The sequence below is a fragment of the Schistocerca gregaria genome, chromosome 2, assembly GCF_023897955.1.
Source record: "Schistocerca gregaria isolate iqSchGreg1 chromosome 2, iqSchGreg1.2, whole genome shotgun sequence".
Classification (NCBI taxonomy): domain Eukaryota; kingdom Metazoa; phylum Arthropoda; class Insecta; order Orthoptera; family Acrididae; genus Schistocerca; species Schistocerca gregaria.
Genome location: NC_064921.1, coordinates 630,218,187 through 630,240,462, shown reverse-complemented (window position 1 = coordinate 630,240,462; position 22,276 = coordinate 630,218,187). Strand labels below are relative to the sequence as shown.

At 42.9% G+C, this 22,276-nt stretch overlaps 1 protein-coding gene across 1 annotated transcript in view; it reads right to left on the bottom strand.

The window, feature by feature from the left end:
• Positions 1-17,882, bottom strand: part of LOC126334646 (ATP-binding cassette sub-family C member 4-like) — a 283,425-nt gene extending 265,543 nt beyond the window's left edge. Inside the window, exon 1 of the mRNA XM_049997091.1 lies at positions 17,754-17,882. The gene's annotated coding sequence lies outside the window, so the exon portion shown is untranslated. The remainder of the gene's footprint in view (positions 1-17,753) is intronic.
• Positions 17,883-22,276: the final 4,394 nt, after the last annotated feature.

The following is a 22,276-nucleotide window of genomic DNA, read 5'->3' as shown; positions in this document are numbered from 1 at the left end:
TGTTATTGTTCAAAAGTGTGTGAAATCTTATGGGACTTAACTGCTAAGGTCATCAGTCCCTAAGCTTACACACTACTTAACCTAAATTATCCTAAGGACAAACACACACACCCATGCCCGAGGGAGGACTCGAACCTCCGCCACACGTTATTCTTACTGATCGCTTTTGTAGAATCAATATCTACTTTCTTAGTGTTGAGTAACCCCAAAAAATTATTTCGCGAAATATTATTAAGGGGAAATATAAAGTATATGTCACGAAGTTAATACGATTGTTTCCAAGAATAGCAATAAATACGAAGAGCAAAAGTAGCTGAACCAGTGATATACTTCTTCCAGTTCAAGTTTTCATTGGTATGTACACCTAAAAAGGTGGAGCACTCTATCCTATTTAATGACTCTTACTCATTTGCTATTCTTTAGGAAAAGGTCTAAAATGGATTTTATACCACTCTTATAAAGTAAACGTCGTTGTGGTGTTGCAATACAGGAAATCGAACTTGCTGTCCTTGCAACTAGTTTTGTGAGTATGCGGCGTTCACACTTCTTACGCTACTATTCGTGTTAAGTGTGCAGCCAGCGCTGCTAAGCAACACGAGCACGGATGCTCAACCCGTCGATCGCAGTCGACCAGTCGATAGCTTTTTCTGTCGATCTTTCGAAACTTTTGACCTAACTATGTTCAAATGAGCGCTTTTTTTAAGTACTAGTTTGTTGACAATGCGTGTTTCGCACGGCATTTGTAGACAGTAAATCTGACAACACTGTATCCGCCTCTCTCGTCTCCATCTGCATTTCGCCGCCTTTAACGATCGCGCCAAGCAAGGGTCTTTCCTCTTGCGTCGTAAGGTTATTATTCGCGAACAGTCAGAACTGTCGGATCAACAAACATCATAAAATCAAGAAGCTATCCAGAAGTATGTGGCCAACCTGACCGTTGAAGAGAGAGTTTCAAAACCGGTTTTCAGATTTCAACACAATGGAATCTGTTCTAGTTTTCATTGTTCAGCCTCTCCAAAAAGTGGATGTGGATGTGTGTGATGTCCTTAGGTTAGTTAGGTTTAAGTAGTTCTAAATTCTAGGGGACTGATGACCTCCGATGTTAAGTCTCATAGTGCTCAGAGCCATTTGAACCATTTTTTAAAGAGCCAAGAAGAGCTGCGTTGCAACCAGTTTCAGAACTTAGGTTTTAAAATGTTGTCCAACTACCAAAATTTATTGGGCCAAGGAATGCCTCAAAATGCACGAAACCTGGTTGCAGTTCCAAGATAAGAGAGATATGCGTCAAATGTGTACTGTATTTATGCATCGTGAAAAACAATTGTTTTGTAGCTTATAAAAAGTAATGAATTATTTATTGGTAGGAGCAAGTTATTACTTGCCAGAGATTATTGTATGATTATAATTTTCTTGCATCTATGAAGTTGCTTTAGAGAACCAACAAAAACCTGTATTAGAAGTCATATATTTAAGAAATATTGACATTAACAACCCTGTTTCCTGCAGAACCATATACAGTTCACTGTTTCAAATGAGATATTACTGAATAAAATGTTTTATTGAAGAAAGGATAAAGAAAATACAGACAGACTAGTGCGTTTTCACGATAAGTGAGATTTGAGGTTCACATGTGTGGAAATCCATTTATGCTTTGGTGAATCAAAAAAAAGAAAAAAAAGTTCGTTTGCATTTGTCTCAGGCATGTTTATTACTTTGCTTGGAAATATGAAAAGAGAAAATTCATGCGGTTTTTTTTTCGGGTGTGAAAAGGCTAAGAAGAGGTAAGGCAGTGAAAACTGTGAATGGAGTACAGGTCCTGCCAGCTCTCAGAACTGTGAGACAAATTGATTCTCACCGCAGTGCTTCGCAGAGTGCGTGTATATAAAGTCGTACTGAATCAACCACAGTGCATATCAACAGCCGAAGATACATTATAAGAAGCAGAGAAATAATGCTGGACAGATTACAGAGTAATGCAAGGTAGTAGAGGCTATGAGACACGAAAAGCAAAGTAGAATAGGCAATAAGAGAGTTCTGAACGGAGTACATCCACTCTCCTCAAACGTGAAGAAGAAACTGCCGTAGGTTTAGACGATGTGGAGACCTTCCTCAAACCTGTTAACTCTTTGCTAATGCAGGGAATAACACGAACTTATTTCTTGCAGTGGATTTGAATCTTTAACGAGAATACTGCCAGTGTTGAGATAGCGATGCGCGCTCTGTAAGCATACGAGTACTTGCAACATCTATCGAAAGCTGCTTTTCGCGCGGCCGTAGCATGACGTCAAGAGCGCGGAGGTCCGCGTGCGTTGGATACGGGGAACTGGTAAAGCTGCGAAACGTGTGATCGGTAAATTAACATGGCGGCGGCCTGCTAGCGTGGGTATCGCGCGTTGAGGGATAGTGGTAGAGGCGAGTGCGCCCTTGTACCACAAAAGTGCGGCTGCCGGCACGGCCGATAATTGGCGAGCTAACCGGCCAATTACCTGCCGCGCATGACTCACGCGACGCGACGCTACGCGACCGTCGCCGCGGCTGCTGCGTGCGCGCCCCAAGGAGCCGAGCCGCAGAGGCTGCTCCACGCAGCAGGTCCGTGGCGCGCCACCCCACGGCCGCCATGCTAGGTCAGGCCAAGCTGTCAGATAGTTCCGCTACACAGAAGGACTGCAGTTCTCGTGTATGGATACTTTGCGACGTTGTCTGGGTTTTGTTACAAAACTAAGACACACACTCACCTCAAGTCGCAAATGGTTCAAATGGCTTTAAGCACTATGGGACTTAATTGCTGAGGTCATCAGCCCTCTAGAACGTAGAACTACTTAAACCTAACTAACCTAAGGACATCACACACATCTATGCCCGAGGCAGGATTCGAACCTGTGACCTTAGCGGTCGCGCGGTTACAGACTAGCGCCTAGAACCGCTCGGCCACCGCGGCCGGCCGCAAGCAGGAAAACTACTGACAACTATTAATGCCTCTCGTTAAGACGGCGGCTCCACCACGACAAAGTCAAAGACGCCCTTGAGGATTCGCTCCCATGTAGTATTGAGTTCAGTGATGTACACAGCCTATGTACCTGGAGTAGGTCAAATTTATGTTTGTACAAGCACTTTGTTCGTTTCTGCTAGTGTAACGAGCGGACTACAGCTGTTGATTAGTTTTATCGCTATGAATACCGATTCTGCAGTATATTATTTTGTACAGGGGGATATGGTGCGTCTCGCTGCATTTTCTATATTTAATCATTTCATTTTACGTACTTTAACATCGATAAACGCTCCTGCTTTCTGTCAGGTCTGTGGAGATAGTTTGCTACTTAGAATTTCCCAGAAGTTTTTGTGGGCGAAGATGATTTTTTATAACTATTGTGTACACACAATTGCGAACGACAACTTAGATCCCACAGTGTTCCTTTTTTACCTTTTTTTCGTATGTATCGCATACATTTTTTCGAGAGATCAAAATACAGTAAATTTCAGGAATGGTGCATGAGTCCTAAGAAGAGAAATAAATGTCAGTAACTTTTATATTTCGCTTTTAAGTTGTACTCCTGGGAGCAATACTGTTGAACCGGTATTCTCACCTAACGAATAAGCAAAGCTTCCCGAACGTATCGTAATGCGTTTAATAACTTGTTATCCGGCCGATGTGGCCAAGCGGTTCTAGGCGCGTCAGTCTGGAAGCGCGCGACCACTACGGTCGCAGTTTCGAATCCTGCCTCGGGCATGGATGTGTGTGATGTCCTTAGTAGTTCTAAGTTCTAGGGGACTAATGACCTCAGCTGTTGATTTCAATAGTGCTCAGAGCCATTTGCCATAATAACTTGTTATGAAATGCTTACTGATTTATGATTTAAAGAGAAAGTAACCTACACAGCATGTGTAAAAATCTTAATATGTAAAGAGAAAGAAATTATTGAAGATGACGTGTTTGGTAAAAAACCGGTAATGATAATAATTATTTATATAAGTGCACAGTGTCTGTTCTTTCGGACGTGTTCGTCTCGACGGCCAATGAATCCAGAACCTTCAGTGTGGATGCACATTTACATTCGACCTCCGGTGGGAATCTAAAATTGGGGAGCATGGAGGACACGAACAGCGACTGCGGATAGGTGGCGCTAGGTGGGAGTGTATGTTGTGTGGGGAGTGTACCGACCTTACTGTGTCTGCGTGGTGCAGTGGTTGACGCAACTGCCTATTAAGTAGGATATTCCACGTTCAAGTCCCAGTCCGGTACACATTTTCACTCGCCGCTGCTGATTCCGTATGAAGTCCAACTGCAACTGAATCATTGGTTTCTTCCCTTTCCTTTTCTTCCCCCCTCCCCCACCAGTTTACATAATACAGTTATTTCTCTACGCTTTTTCAAGATAGTGCAAACGTTTCACATTAGTCGTATACATGAATTTACATTTCTCCACATATAGAGTGAGTCAGGAGGAAAGGTACATGTTTTGAAAGGTGATAGTATTGATGATTCTGAACAATAAACTTCAAATGACCATATGCCCTTTCCTTAATCGTGTCCGGCATACAGCATACTTTCACCCCGGCATACAGCATGTCATTGTTCTCCAGCACTCCCATGCGAATACAACCAAATCGACATTAGGCTGCATAGTGTTGACTTCACTGACCTTTTCAGTGCGCAATTCACTTGCACTTGTATTTTACACGCGTGTTCTCAAATAAAGGGCCGCACGAACGAGCACAGATCGGCAGCATAGCAGCTGTCTGCAAATGCTGCAAAATGCGCTGTAGCTGCCGGAGGATTGTTTTAACACCTTCTGTGAGGAAATGTTCACAATCAAACAAAACGTTAGATCACAGAGTTTCCTTTACTATCACCTACATTTATCCTGTTCCCCACTTTTTCACTTTTTCACTAGTTTCCTTACAAACTGTTAAGCACAGGATATTTGATCGTATGATTGTTTTTGCTCACTAATACTTTCACCCCTCAAAGCATGTACCTTTCCTCCAATTCTCCCTGTATATGGAGAAATTTAAATTTATGCGTCTGGTGTATACGCCTTTCACTGCGTAATTAACCATTCAAAGCTGCGTTTCGCCGTACGGTTATCTGAGGTTGCAGTGTGCGGGACGATGAAATTAAACAAAAATGTGGTTTGTTACTGGTTAAAGTCAGTGGAAGGTTTTGGTTCAGTGTAGAAAAATGGGGAATAAAAATTTATGAATCTCAAACAGACACTGCCAGTGAAACGGATATATGGGTTTCTTAGAAAATTAGTTATATGAGTTTATATCTACATCTGGGACTCTCAAACGCCTGTACGAAGTATCGGGATTGTCCACTTTGCGTAAACGTGCAGCGGAAATGCCGAAAAATGTCAACTGACACACACTCCATGGAGGACAGCCTGTGTGTAACGAAACCCGTTTTAGACTATTCCAAAGCCCCGTTAAAGTTTGCGATATACCAGCATTGTTATGCCCACACACAACATATCGCTTCTGTAGATTCGTGATTCAAATATTTCATTAGCACATAGCATTGGTTTCGGACCATGTAACGCGTCTCAGATTTTATTTGTTTCTTAACGCTTTTCACCGTACAGCAGCAGTTGTGAACCGCATGACAGAGAACAGAAGGCCGGCAAGCGACGGTTTTCAGTCGTTGGGGACGACACACTCATATGGGGTAGGATGAAGGTAGCGACACTGAAGAGCTGCCACAACGGCACTTGATTGGCGAATAAAGGCACCAAGCAAACTAGGGTGTAGGGTCCGCTGAGTTCAGGGTAGCGTTGTCAAGAGTTATTAATTCAATGGAGTGTGGTCGAGTTTCCAAGGCGGGGTCACACCGAAGGAAGGAGGCTATATGTAAACGCAATTCCTCTTCTGCTTTAACTGTCTTGCTTTCTGTTTCTGGTTCATGGGATCTGATGACAATTAATGGGAATAAAAACTTTTATACAAATACATTCGATCTCTGTACTTTTTCAGGATTTTAAAATATTTTTTTTTCCCGGTAGGGAACTATTGTTTCTTAAGCTACAGTGAATTCGACGGGAGGAAAGTACGAAGGCTAGAGCTGAATTTTCACTGACATCGTCGACATTAGAGACGGAACACTAGCTCATGTGAATAAGTATGGGAGAATCAGTTACTCGTGTTTTATTGAAGGCGCCATCGCGGCGTTCACCTGAACTGATGACTGTGTCGCGAAGGAGTACGAATTTCAGGACTGAAATATACTGCTTAATTGATTTAATGGAATAAGTAGGCAAACCGTATTCATTTCAGTAAACGTTATTTTGGGGCGGATTTCTGTACGAGACATTTACCCTGGTTTTTAGTTTACCTAGATTTCGCTCAAGATGAGGTCGGTTGAGCTGACCGTAATTTCAGGCAGGACTGCTTGAAGACCACTTGCTGCATAAAGAGCATTAGAAGGTCTTTTAACGCCACTTTATGTCACAGATGCAAAAGGTTTACTGCAATGTAGCAATCAAAATACAAATTACAAATACCAAGGGTGTGAAACTTTATGGTCGTGTTTTATCGAAGTCTGAGGAATTTTTATATTGTATATCGACATGTACACTCTTAAGCGTGGCCCACAGTGCACGGGGCCTGTTACGGGAGTTAGCTGCAGTCCCCTTCTGTTCCATTCGCGGATACAGCGATATCAGATGAAACGCCGCTTTTGAATTCATCAGGCCTGATTATTAGTTCAGAGCTGCACTTCAGGAGACAGAGAAAATAAAGCCAAACTTAATTGTAGTATGCGCAATAGGCAAAGTCTGGATCGGACAGAACATGTGGGACTCCAGTCTGCAGTCGCCTGTCGTTACTGCCTATGGAAAATAACACATTGGCTAAGGCAAAGGAGTTGTATGTGGAAGGAGCCGGCTCCAAATCCGAGGCCTTAAATTGTGATCTAGGTTTAATTGATTACTCCTGTTATCCAACTGAGAGGGTGCTTCGTGTCTAAAGCTCTCGGTACTGTCGGGACAACTGGTTCGAATAGAAACAAATACGAAGAGGAACTCATTTAAGTTCCTTATCATTTAGTTTACTTCTGGCGTCTGCGGAAACATTGGACTTTATAGTTCTACCAATATCAGACAACTTTTTACCCTTAACGTATACCGAACAATGTTGAAAGTATCGTTTGTCTATGTGAACACAATTATATTTTTATAACTCAATTCTGTTAAATAACATAATGGGGAACGTGATATAGTTTCGCCGTTAAGCGTTTCTTTCAGCTTTGGATAGGATACTCGGAATAAGAATAACTGAAAGCCGCCTTGTATAGGATTTGTTTAGCTTTAAATCGGAAGATTTTAGTTTTGCCTAACTCTGTCTTATGAATATCAGCTGAAATACACACTACTGTGACGCAACCTCCGCTTATGTCAACTCCTAAGAAGTAAAATGTGTACGTAAATATGATTGGTGAGAGCACTCTGTGATGGTTGGAAGTTATTTATTTGTATTTCTATTTACTTATGCAATGAAAGCACCCACGTAATTGTAACCGCAATCGCTGTTATATTAATACTATATTACTTCTGTTACTTTCTCGTCTTCTTTTTCCAGACAATTTCACACATTGTGCTGAGAATCACGCGTACGTATCATATGATGATGATGAAAACACGAAATCGCAATATGAATTAAACTGGCTGGTTGCAGTTCTTTGTGGGTTTCAGTTGATGATCTATGTGAAGTTTGAAAAATTTATTTGATATCCAGGCAGTAGAAAGAACAATAATATGGAACCACGGATCGTAAGACATCATCTCCGCAAATTTTGCTGTACGTTACTAATGACACAGTAATGCTTTCATTTATCTCAGGGTCTCATTTCAAATCAACCTGCCGTATCAGAGGCGCAACAGCTATTGACCTGAGAGCTAATTTCTGCCACTTTCCTTTTTCCCGTAATCTGAGCGCAAAGGTAAATGCCATATGAATGATGGTTACAAACTGACGACTAGAGAACGAGAAGATGCGTAGCCTGCTGTGTGCGGGATGTGCAAATATTTTCAGGACAGTGTTGGGCTGTGTGCTTACGCCCTTGCGATGTATGAGGCATGTCAGCTTCCTGTTGACGCTGCTGTTGAGCTGAAATCGCTCTACTTCCGCCGCCTGTGTAACCTTGTTCCTGCATCTGTCTGTTGGCGTCCTTCGGTCCCCGCCTGTTGTTTGCATGATGCAGCAATATAGCGCCGGAAGCCAAACGCAGCTGATTGCCCAGAATCGCCGTGGCCACTACCACACTCTCGCCTGCCGCAGAAACCAGTGCGCCGTGTCGCTAGGTGCATTTTGAGCAGTCTTGTGCATCAGCGAGAGCCACTCTGCCGGTTGGGAGAGAAAAGTAGATTACCAATGACAGCGGCGATATAGCGAGGAAATCGTAGTCACAAATGACGTTTTCGTGCTCTTATATGCTTTGCTGTTCTTTAAGTTTCTCAACCAGAGATAGATGTCTGAAAGTAGCGCCCGACATGACAACAACTTCACGCTGCCATTGCATCACGGCAACATTTGTTTGTGGGATGTTTTCGTGAACGAACTGTTTCTAGAACTGGGGCACACACATTGTACTGAAGTAATGTGGTAAGATAAACACACTTCGTCGTTGCCTGGCTTTCTTTCAAGAATGTTGCTTAGAAATACTTATGTACACAGTGTTTAGACGTATGTGTGTGACGGAATACAGTAATTTGAACGCTATTTTTCCCCCTGTTCTTAAGGAAGAAGATCATAGTATGTTAAACGATGTGCAACGAATTCGTAGGAAGTCCGGATGAGAGTGAGATAAAAGCCAGTACCTTCCCAACGTTTAACGAGGCACAGCGAAATAGAGCTTACCGTATGTAGCAATACTAGCGGCAATATTATTCCAAGAAATTAGCCCACATATGAGTAGTGGCCCGAGGAAACATCAGTGGAGAGCAGCAATGGTCGAAATCAAAAAATGGCTCTGAGCACTGTGGGACTTAACATCTTAGGTCATCAGTCCCCTAGAACTTAGAACTACTTTAAACCTAACTAACCTAAGGACATCACACACATCCATGCCCGAGGCAGGATTCGAACCTGCGACTGTAGCAGTCACGCATGGTCGAAATCAGTGATGGCGACCGCACAACATCAAACGAACAATACCACAAAACTCGCCGGTATGGTGAAAGTATCTGCAGACACTTGCGTTTGCTGTCGCAATGTCGTAATCGCATAAACTGCAAATCCGTGCCAATCTTCTGACTTCAGACTGTATTATCAGGATGTAAATGGTGGTGAAACCATGCTTCAAAACAAACACCTGAAGACAGTAGTATAGTGTGATGAGTCGTCCTGTACCTTGTCCACAGGTTTAATATGGAGAATACCCAGAAGGACTTACACGTTAGACTACTTTTTTTTTACTGTTATATATGGTATTAAGACTGTCATTATTTTTACTTAGATTACGTATTTCAGTCGCTGTGGATCACCTTCAGATCTAAGTAATTGCGTCAGCAACACGTCATGTCTACTCAGAACCATGTACAGTATCAGAGTACTCTGATATTTGGTTCTGAGTAGACAAGACGGGTTTCTGACGCAGCTACTGAAGATAATCCAGAGTGACTTAAACATGCAGTCTTATTAAAAATGTGCAGTTGAGGTGGAACAATAAACGAGAAATTTCGTATAATTTGCTGAATGCCTCATGACGATTATGTCTACCATAGTGATATATGGCATTCTCTTGGTCCTATTGTTACTCTCGAAATACGACATAAGACCATGAGTGCGAGCAAATGATTTTTAACCGAGTACATCCTACAATACACATATTATTTGCAAACAAGGAAAACATCTTTGGAGACGACAATGCTCCAATTAAAAGTAAAACTACATCCGTGTGGTTTGAGGTAAATGTGGCTGAACTTCAACACGTTCCAAAGCCCGCACAAACACAAACTAGAAACTTATTGAAGATGTGTGGTAGGTTTAAGAACTCAATATTTGGTTATGATTAACTTCTCTATGATCACTGACGTTGCTAAATGCTGCATTCTACTATCTGCTCCATTCCATACAATTCACGAGTTATACGCATCCATGATGTGGTAAACAGCCATTATAGAAGTGATTCTCCTGCAACTACATGACTCATATCTTTGCCAACTTTAGCCTTTAGCGCTTCAGTCCTCATTGGCTGATAAATTTATTATATTTCATACTACGGTATTTCGGTTTCCGACGTTCGCAACATTTCAAAGAATTATCAGGACCCAACGCATACACTAGTAACGTATTTTCGCCAATAGCAGCAATTTATTTGAATACGAAACGAAGGATTTGCATCAGTCTGTACAAAAGTTATTTTTTGAGTTGTAAGTGGCAGATTCGGCGTCGACCAGGGCAACATTACGAAACTCTGTGCTGGAACTGAAAACAAACGTGCAACTATTAATTCTGTGAAAAAAGGCTGCCACACCTTGCTTTTGACGACGACAGTTCTTGAGAACTGCGAGAACCGGATCCCAAGTTTTGCTACATTCAGTGAGCGAGGTTGCGCAGCCTTGTTTTCTGGAGCAGCCAGCTTCAGTGTCCCGTCCGACATCTTTTTTTTTTTTTTTTTTTTTTTTTTTTTTTTTTTAAGGACAGCAGCCATAGTTGCAAAGTTCTCTTTTTATTTGCTCGATGACTACTATCGGGCCGAGAGTCATTTCAATCCAGGTAGTCGTAATGGTATTTCCAAAAATACAAGAACCATGTGAAAAATATATATTTATTATGATGTGCGAATGAACTGTTATAGAGCATACAGAAGACTGTTCACTTGCACTTCATAGCACATACGTATTTTTGACATGGTTCTTGTATTTTGAAAATACTGTTTTGACTATCTGGATTATTTGAAAATAGGTCGCGGCCCGAACCTAGTCATCAAGTAAGTAAAAAGGTGAAATTTGCATCTTTGGCTAGTTTTCCGTTGCATCGATTAACAGAAGTTGCTGACCTGCAATTATTCCAGCACGCTGGAAGTTCGTAAACCAGTATTTGGTGTTTAAGGTTTATGTGACGTCACGGTTGTACAACTATTATAATTTGAACTGTTTAGGTATATAAGAGCATCTATAGATCTGTTGCCACCACAAAGTCACCTTTCGTAGTTACTATTGCATCCTTTAAGAAGCCCACTGCAACTAAAGGTGCGGTGGTGTTGGCGTAGCAAGAAGTCTTGACCGATTTTCATCAGACCTCTGCTTTGCCACGGGCAGTGGTTTAAAAACCTGTCAAAGAGAAAGATACGATCCAGAAAGTCTGTTTGCGAGTTGTAAGCTGTGCAGCATTTGTGGTAATAGACGATACTTGAGACCAGTGAGCAACCAGAGGTAATTAATAAAATGCACTGATCACGGAGCAGATAAAGGAAGCTTGTTAGTAGTACATTCACGTTAAGTTTCCTTTTGCACAGAATGGACGAGATTGGATTTCTAGCAGTTGCTCGTCCCATCTGACATTAGCTCGAGGTATTATCTCACAGTTTGGTTTATCACGGCTGCCATAAAGCACATTACTGTACCGTAACTCTCGACATAAAGCGTAATTCCATCAGCGTTGATGACTCTCCGGCGTCACTACTGTGGCAGCGCTTTCCGCCGCGTGGCCAGCGCTCTGCCTTACAGCTACACGTCAGCCAGTAGACACGATTCTCTAATTTTATTCCACGCAGTCATGCGTTATTGCAAACACATTGATTTGACAGGGGCGGAATGTTCTTATTAAAACTGACCACTAAAAATAACTTTCGAAGTTGGCTCAAATGGTTCAAATGACTCTGAGCACTATGGGACTTAACATCTATGGTCATCAGTCCCCTAGAACTTAGAACTAGTTAAACCTAACTAACCTAAGGACATCACACAACACCCAGTCATCACGAGAGAAAATGCCTGACCCCGCCGGGAATCGAACCCGGGCGCGAGAAGCGAGAACGCCACCGCACGACCACGAGCTGCGGACAACTTTCGAAGTTTCTTCTCGTAATTCGAACGCTTGTGAGATGGATCCCTTATTGACCCTGGAAACTTTTTCTGGCTCTGTAAGTGGCTTTCACTTCTGCGGGTGTTCCACGAATGAAATAAATACGAAACTGCACTGTCACCGGAACTTCACGTTAAACTGTACCTCGTCTTGTAACTAGCAATTTGAGTACGTTCAGACATGGGAGAAAGACGAGAGCATACCATCTCCAGGAAGACAACCACAGGTATCACTGATGTTGGGAGGAAGTTGTTTGTGTGAGCATTCAGCTTCTCCGTAACTATTGTTCTGCGTAGCAAGTATTACATTTTTTAAATGTGTCGTCGTCTTCAATAACCTACTAACTTCAGTATTTCAAAGTCTCATCGTTTTGGTACAGGTCTCTCATTAACATGATGCTGAGCGTGGTGGAACAGCGGTTGGACTCGCTTTCTGTAGCATTGTACTTCAGATCGCCGCCAGATAGGTGTTTCTTTGATTATCCGAAATTACTTCAGGAGAATGCATCGTCCCTTTCATAAAGCCGTCCTTGTTCATAAGATACTGATAGAAAGATATGAAATGATGAGAGGTCGAAATATCTGCCTTGTCTCGATGCAACTCAGTAAGAAAGAAATTGGAATAACTTCCTTTATTTCTCATCTTTAATTCCAGAAGCCACATGCAACTACTTTCGTGAACTAGCTTTATAAGCCACACATATATCTGGAACTTCCTACAGAGGAGTTCTTTTGCTATTCTCCAAGAGCGCGCTCCGGGTGAAAGGGGGTTGGTAGGGGGGCGGGGGGGGGGGGGGGGAGGGAGGAATAGTAGGCGATACGTTAGGCACAAAAGCACATCCAAACGACACTTCGGAGTAGGCCCTAAACAAGCAGTAAACATTGCTCACTTGTACATTAATCATGGTTCCGGATCTCCTTGGAATTTTCTCCCTTCCAGTGCACTCTAAGCAGTAAATAAGCGGTCCCACTTTCTTTGAGAGCCACCTGCTGTACGTTAATGGAGCAGCCACACAAAGCGTTCTGGACAGTAATAAGGCGAGAACGCCGAACGGCGCTGGAGCACGGAATTCTTCGAAACCTGCAGCTATGAAGCGTAGCCTGCCCCTAAACACAACTAAGTAATGGACTCGTCGTCACTCGCACGTTAGTTTTTCTTTTTTAACTGACTGAAATGAAAAATGGTTCACCATTTGACGACACGCAACACTCTCCAGAAACGCCAAGGTGACCGCCCAGCTTAGCGCGTTCGTACAATGGACAGATTACATGCCTGCTGTGGAAAAGTTAGAATGGACAGGTTACTTGCCTGTTGTGGAGAAGTTAGGGATTTAATTCACGACAGTGGCACACATCCTGATGATTGAGGAAACACCTCGTCACAGTCGAAAACATTGTGTAGTGCTTATGTAAGGTTTCATATTGGTTTTCCAGTTAATGTCTCTTAAATTCTGAATCTGTTTTGCTACAGACTAGAAAAACTTGAATTATTAGTGGAACTATTTCTGGTGTAAGTCAACGCTTTCTGTATTTTTTTAAGATATGCACTTTCTTCTAGGAAGTAGGTCGCCAAACAGACAAGCATTTAAAAATATTTTCCAAATATACAGTTTAAGAAACAATTTCTTCAGTTCTAAATTGAGAAAACACAAGAGAACGTAGCGACAGTCATCCAATATTCGGACCGTTCTGCCATTTCGCTTTAGGTACTCCGCGGTCTCACATGATTTCTTCGATATGAGAAATACGCCCTCGCAATAAAAGTCAGCTATGGCCTGTCCGTCTCGACCTCTGACGAGCAGTACTCAAGTAAAATTACTTGCTGATAAGATTTTCTTCCAGTGTTATGGATACTAAAGTGCAGTTTTATTGTGCTAGAGCTCACAGAGTAGAGGAGTCGATGCACGTTCTTGTACGTAATCTGGCTCTGGACACAGATGCACCGTTCGCGGTAGAAGACTTTGCGCCGCCTTGTATGTCGGACCGTTCTCGGTAAGCTCGCATCGTCAGCGCCTACTTTGCTCTTCGAATACATACGCAAGCAAACAGAGCGTCGGTTGTCCAAACAAACATGAGTACCATCAGGACACTACGCGACTAGCCAATACTCTGGCGGCCACCTGCAGCCGGCAATATGGCGTACGCGGAGAGTGCCTGGCCGGACAGCTTCCATTCAGGACATACGCAAGTGACTTTGTGGGTAACGTCGCTAGAGCTCTGTCAATATTCGCGGACAGCACTGATGTGTACAGAGAGGTGCAGTCCGTGGGTGTTATTATGAAATGAAAGCAGTCTTACGTGTGGCCATTTTCTGTGAAAAACTGGAAGGCGGCTTTCAACATATAGTATCATAATGTAACGTGTCTAAACGGGAGAACAAATCGCATATTATCGACAATAAATATCTAGATCGGTGGTTCCCAACAGGTGGTCCGCGGACACCCAGGGGTCCGCGAGCTATGCCAGAGGGGTCCGCAAGATGCTATTAGAATAAAAAATATATTAAATATATTTCGTATGATAACAAATTTTTTGTTTTGGCTGCTCAATATTTTTAATAGGGAATATGTCAATGTTTTTTCTAAGTACCAAAAATAGAAAACGTATAAAAAGACTCTTAATTTGGCTTTTTTAGGTACTTGAAACTGTGATATGACAAGAGAAAATTTTGTTGGGAACCCCTGATGTAGGTCTAATGACAAGAGCCAAACGTGTAGGAATTACTCCCTGTACCGACGGTATTGTAAGGCTAGCAGTTACTTGGCTATGATACACTGGGAGAATTCGTCGCTATGTAATCCATCTGTGGCGAAACAATTATCGATACATTCTTGTGTGTTGTTCCTCTGTCCGGCAATTCTCACCAATCACTATTTATAGAAACGATAAGGAATGTTAAGATGCATTGCGTCAGTCGTCAGCGATATGTTTAGCCCGATAGCAAAAGTGACATCCAGGTCCAGTAGAATCCAGCGAGTGACACCAAAACAAAGCTACTGATAAAATTTACTTTTAAAATTCTGAAAAACTGTTTTTTCACGAAGAGTCAGGGAACTCCAGTCTGCCCTCCCCTAAACATATACATTCTGGAAATATCACATTATGACCGCGATAATACATGAAATGCGGGCTTAGGACAGACAAAATCACACAAATGGAACAGAAAGAGCTTCTAATGAAACTGGCATGGTAATTACGTTTCACCAAACGACGTACCGCAGAAGCTTATTGAGATGTGGATGGCGGGTTTAATTCTTGTATACCTTTCTAACATTTAGTGTTGTTCGTAATCGGACGATTCCGTGCACAATTTCAGTTTCTTAAACGTTAGCAATTCGTATTCCTGCATCTTTGAATGCATTTTCGAAACTTTTCAGCAAACTGAAAATAGCACAATTTTTTTATACGCTTGTCTATTTTTCGCCCCGCTGCTGCCACATTTCTGTCTCGCAACCTGTTTTAAAAAACGTAAAGCATTAATTTGATGACTTGACCCGCACATTGTACAGCTACATATGGGCACGCTTGGCGCCTTCTGCGTCAGAAGTGAGCGTCCCTCGGGTGGCACTTGCATGACAAAAGTCGCCTGTAGCGACCTCACTGACAATCCAACGATAAACACCGACACGCCAAACTAGTTAGCGCACCAACGTCTGTCTGTGCCGCGTTAGTGCAGTGACGTTTTAGGTTTTACATTAATTCTCATTAGCGAACACATGTGTGTGTGCTAACGAACAGAGGACCTTGCCGTTTGGCACAGGAATAATCCGAAATAACACCGAAGACGGGGCCTTATACAGTTTATAGTTTTTGAGTTGGAGTACGTCCTAGTATAAATGTGGTACTGGAGATTAATTTCGCTCCTAGTCGGCAAGGTTCGTGACATTCCCAGCGATGATGTGTCATTTTCGGAAATCAGTGCACCCAACATAAATTGATCAAAAAAATGGCTCTGAGCACTGTGAGACTCAACTGCTGTGGTCATCACTCCCCTAGAACTTAAAACTACTTAAGCCTAACTAACCTGAGGACATCACACACATCCATGCCCGAGGCAGGATTCCAACCTGCGACCGTAGAAAATTGATCATTGCACAGATGTTTTTATTGTCTGTGATTAAAGCCTGCTGTTATAATTAGTTGCATCAACAGGCTTCTTAATGAAGAAAAAAGAAATATTTTGAGAAGGTATCAATTTGAAGCAAAGATTGGTTCAAATGGCTCTAAGCACTATGGGACTTAACATCTGAGGTCATCAGTCCCCTAGACTTAGAACTGCTTAAACCTAACTAATTTAAGGACATCACACACATCCATGCAGGAGGCAGGATTCGAACCTGCGACCGTAGCAGCATCGCGGTTCCGGACTAAAGCGCCTAGAACCGCTCGGTCACAAAGGCCGGCTGAAGCAAAGAAAGGAAAGAATATACATCTGTGCACTTTTCAAAATTGAAAATGAAGGTTAATGATTCACTGCTCCAGTTAGGTATCCCGTAGCAATAACTGACACTAGGAAACGTGGGGTTATGCGATAGTGAAATTTTACATGTGAAAAAGCCTTTTGAACTCTTGTACGACCTGCAATGAAATAGCACTTCAGTATATGGAAGCTAACTATGGGTAAAAGAAAAGGACTCATCGAGCGGATGTGGCGAAGTGGAGAATGAATTCTCAGAGGTTAGCTCGACTGGAGGTACTGGGAGCCAGGAATGCTGGAATATCTGACGAAGTAAAACTGCGAAGAGCTACTTTTACCGGTAAGACGCACGTCGGAAACTCCTATTGCCGGCTTTTAACTACGAATTTAGGATTATCCTAAAATATCTTACCTAGCGTAGTGAACGTGAAAACAATAAGGAAAAATAACGGCAGATTTAAAACGCTCGTTTTAGAAAAGGTAGGGAAGGAAATCAGCAGTGTCCATTTCAAAAAAACCACACCAGAATTCGTCTCAAGGGTATAGAGAAACCATAGAAAATCTAAATCTGGGTGTCTGGATAGTGATTTTAACTGTGGTCCACGTCAAAGCGAGGCCAATGCCAACCGCTGCTCCTCCTCATTCGGTACAAAAATGAAATGCGGCTCAAAGAGACGCAGGGACGGGGAAACGTCAGTATATGTGACAAGAGCAAGGACTTTTAACACTACTCCTATTGTGATTTACCTGTTGCTGATGTAGATATACAGGCTGCCTGTTTTGTTAGTAGGCCTCGTCAATCTATTTGTGTACAAATGTGAGTGTCTAAAAGTCACTTAAATGTGAGAACATGCAGAGTCCACATTGCATTCATCTCAGAGCCAATGTTGAGCATTGTCTAGCACACGCCTCGTAGCATACCACCGCGTTTCCGAACGAAATCTTGCTGCCTGTTTTTTTTTGTATTTTTTTGGTTTTTTTAACCACTCATGATGCTGTAATTACTACACACTTTCATCGGATATTCAACGATACACCGCACAATTGATCAGTGAAGCTTCTAACACAATAGGTTTACTGGTATCAAAAATGCCAAGCCAGTGCGGGGCTCGTTTTGCAAACGCCGAGTTATCTAAGTAACAAATCACTTGCTACCATAAGCTTGCTTGTAAGTCAAAGTGCTCTTTTAATGAAACGGAGAAAAATATGTAATTGATAGTAATAAGAATTAAAATAATGAAAAGGCAGACCGCAGAACTAAGCCAGCCACTGCTGCAACAGTAAATACTATAAAAATGTGATGAGGCGGTACTCACCCACTGTCAGAACATAATAGCAGAGGAAGTAGCACAGGATGATGCCTGGACTTAACACAGCCTGTATGACAACTGAGTGGAGCGCGCAGGGAGGCTTGGTTTAAGTCGCCGCCAGCGCAGAAACGTCCGCGCATGCGCGGTGCAGCCCTCGGCGCGCCAGCAGCCAGCAGCAGCGGTGGCGGCGACGGCGGCGGCGGCGGCTACTGTGCTGGCCTTGGGTCAAGCGCTCAGGGGCGGCGGCAGCAGCCAGCCACAGGTGGCTGTGTGCAGTAACGGGACGCGTGGCCGGCCGCCGCCGATGGCTCTCGACGCGCTCAGGGCACTCGCTGCACAGGAACATTAGGAGAGGGGAACGTAGAAACCGTGTGATAAGCGAAAAACCGACGATCTCGACAACATCATTTAAGAGAATCTATCTCCAACTACGTATTCCGCCTTGGCTGTATTTATTGACCAATGAACATTTATTTGACCTTTGATTTTTTCTTGCCAGCTCCTCATCTCTAACGAAGCCAGAAGCAGAGGAGAAGAGGTAGAGCATGACAATGAAGACACTCTTCTAACGTCTCAGCCTCCAAACATGCATCATGTATGGTGCATTTCACAGTTCGGTTAATTATTTGCGTTAAACAAAGTGCACTAACTGAGGTGATGTTATTTTACTTTTGATATAGTAAACGCGCATTAGCGCACAGCTGAACGTTAAAACTCAAAATGGCTCAAATGGCTCTGAGCACTATGGGGCTTAACTGCTAAGGTCATCAGTCCCCTAGAACGTAGAACTACTTAAACTAACCTAAGGGCATCACACACATCCATGCCCGAGGCAGGATTCGAATCTGCGACCGTAGCGGTCGCGCGGTTCCAGACTGTAGCCCGTAGAACCACTCGACGACGAACATTAAAACCGGAACACCAGGAGACATGAAATTTCACCTCCTGTGCATATAACGCACAGTAGTGGAAATCAGTATAAAACATGGACATTTCAAGGGAAATGAGCATTCTCGGCTGCAGTAGTTGAACATCGCATCTAAGCAATAGTGTGAGATCCAGTATACTGACAAACGCAGTCAAATGGTTTCACATTTGATGCCAGTATAGGACATCAACGATTCAGGTAGAGGGTGGAACTCGGTATAAATGAAGTCAGCTCTGTGCGGTGTTAGTGTCTTTCCTAAAGATAGAAAACAGACACCATTAGTGACGATGCGGTACATAAACCACGATTGTGAAGCAGCGAGGCAAGTAACAGTTATCGTGTGATGAAAAAGCAAAAATTGATGTGTAGAAGGAAACTGGATTCTCTGAGCGTAAGATCACCAAAAAGTTTAACATTCAACTACAGTGAGTTATAATTTCGTTAGATTCCGTCCACGATATGGACAGAACGGAAAATATGGGAAAAGTAGAAAATTATCTGAGGCATTGAAACAGTTACTTTGCTAGACGTGTACGACAAATTTTGTTAAATGAAAACATCTTACATTCACGAAACGACAGCAAAAACGTGCTCTAACACCCAATCATAAACAGGTTAAATTGGGGTTTGCAGAAAAACATTTCTCATGGACTTGAGAATAGTATAAAGTTATCTTCAGTGATGAGAAGAAGTTTAATGTAGATGGGCAAGATGGATTTCAGTATTACTGGCATGATCTGAGTACAGAGCAGCAGGTAAGAATGAGCAGAAATTTTGGTGTTGGGAGTATTATAATTTGGTCAGCCTTTTGCACTAAGGGTAAATCACGTGTTGCTTGAAAGAACACTTTAATGAACTCGTAATATGTACAATGAGATGCTAGAGGCAGACCTGATTAGGTTAATGAGGACCTAGGGAACCAAAGTACAATGTTTCAACAAGATAATGTATCTGTGTATGTTTATGTTACAACCAAAAGTGGTTTGAAATTATCGGTGTGAATCCCTGGCCTGCGTGTAGCCTAGATTTGAACAACGTGGAAAACGTTGGGGCACGCTTGCAAGGCGTGTTTATCGTAAATGAACTAAAACGTGCGATTGGAGAAGAGTAAGCGACAAAGTCACTGGAACAACTACAAACATTTACAAAATCGATGCCGAAGATAATTTTTGAAGTAATTAGGAAGAAGAGAGGTTGGAAAAAGTACTAATAATGCAATAACATAAAAGGACAGTGAGTACCTCTATACCAATTTCCTTCCAGGAAATGCAAACACCTTATTTGTTACTCGTGTTATGAAAGAAACTATAATTCCGTCTTGACCGTTTATGCCTTATATGTATCTACTATTTTTATATTAAATTCGGTAGCTATACGCGTCAGACATTGTATATTAGTTTCGAAGGAACCATGCCTTAATACTGATTCCTCTACTGTATGGTAGAAAGAATACATGAATAAATTTGTAGGTCTTTTAGAGGCATAAAAGGCCCCAAAGTACATAGGACTGCCATTCTGATAGCAACATTGGCTATAACCAGGCTGAGTATCGTGTAGAATTGAGAACCGTTGACAGATACATGTACGTCGTTCCAGCACAACACGAGAGACTTTCAATGGGTAAGAGATCTGGCTAGGGCAACAGACAAAGTACAGGTAGGTCAGGATAGTATGGGCAGCATGCTGTTTGCGTTATCTTGTTGAAATAAATTGTCACGGAGACGTCGAAGACACAGGAATGCCAGAAGTCGTAAATCAGAAATGTAACGATTGCTGTTCATTTTACTGGATAATCGAACCAGAAGTGATCGTATCGTGTACCCAATGCTAATCCAGGCCAAAACGCCCGGTGCTGGTTCTTAGTGACGATGACTGCAATCTCAAAATTCTCGTCAGAGCCTCCACACACGGATACATACGTCGTGATTCTGTACGCAGAATTGGAACTCGATAGAGAACACGATGTGGTGCCCCTCCTGTGTCCGATGCTGTCGATGGGCGTACCACTGTTGCCTTGCCTGTCTCTGTTGTGATTTCAAGTGCAGCCGCAACCAAGGTGCCGCACTGTTCATGTGGGTGCCCATTTCCTTACAAGGTACGTGACGTCGCTGTACGATCCTGCACATCTGAGCGAACAATATATCTGTCCTCTCGCGCGATAGTCGCGTGCGCCAGTTAAGAACGTACATGGCTTTGGGATTGGTCTCCCTGAACCCATCGATTCCACATTCGCTTGGCTGTCGTGGGATCCCGATCAACGGTAACAGAAACGTCTCCGAACGATAAACTGCAACCTAGATAGGCTGGAACCCTGCTGCTATCGATACCGACACGTACTGTTTGACGTTTGTACTTCTTACAGAGGCATAACATGACCTGGCAAACGCGATTTCTGAGTGAAAAACCCAGTGTGTAATCTTCTTACCTATTAATGGTATGTGCAATTGCGCATAAATGCTGTTGTTGTGATCTTCAGTCCTGAGACTGGTTTGATGCAGCTCTCCATGCTACTCTATCCTGTGCAAGCTTCTTCATCTCCCAATACGTACTGCGCATAAATGCAAGTCTTTGCATATCCAAGCATAGTAAATGGAACAATCGGATGTACACTCTGTCATGAACTTCATAATGGTTTGCAGAGTATAGACGCAGATGTAGTACACTTGCTACCAATTTGACGTTTGATTCATGCCGCAGCATAATATTTGTAGACCTAAAATTGTATATCAGACCGAAACTAGTACCCAGACATATGCCTACTAGTGGACATGTCGAATCCACGGAATACACTGGGGACAAGAAATAATCGATACATCGTGAATAAATTATCCGAATGGGAAGGAAATAGGTACATGTGATGTACCTATATAGACGAACAAGTGATTACGGTTTCAGAAAACTTGGATGATTCATTAAAGAGGCTTTACAAATTCAGCAAGTCAATAACGCGTTAGTCCACCTCTGCCCCTTATGCAAGTAGTTATTCCGCTTGACATTGATTTATAGAGTTGTTGGACGTCCTCCTGAGAGATATCGTGCCAAAGTCTATATAATTGATGCGTTAGATCGTTAAAATTGCAAGGTGGTTGGACGGTCTCAGTTGGGTACAGTCCCAGGGACCTGGCTGGTGACGGTAGGGTTTGAAAAGCACGAAGACAAGCAGTAGAAACTCTCGGCGTGTGCGGGTGAACATGATCTTGCTGAAAAGTCAGCCACGGATGGCTTGCCATAAAGGACAAGAAAACGGGGCGTAAACCAAAGGGGTCTTGCTATGAAAATAATGACACCCCAGACTATCACTCTTGGCTCTCAGGCCATACTGCGGGCGACTGTCAGGTTGGTATCCCACCGCTGTACGGGGCGTCTCCGGACACTTCTTTACAGATTAATGGGGCTCAATTCGAAGCCGGACTCTTCACTGCTACCAAGTGTGATGGTGTGGAGTGCCATTTATTTTCAGAGCAGGATCCGTTTGGTGGTTATCGCCGGCACCCTTACAGCACTGCGATATTATACGTCCTGTTGTGCTGCCCTTCATGACAAGCCATCCTGCGCTTATATTTCAGCAAGATAATGCCCAACTGCACGCGGCAAGAACTTC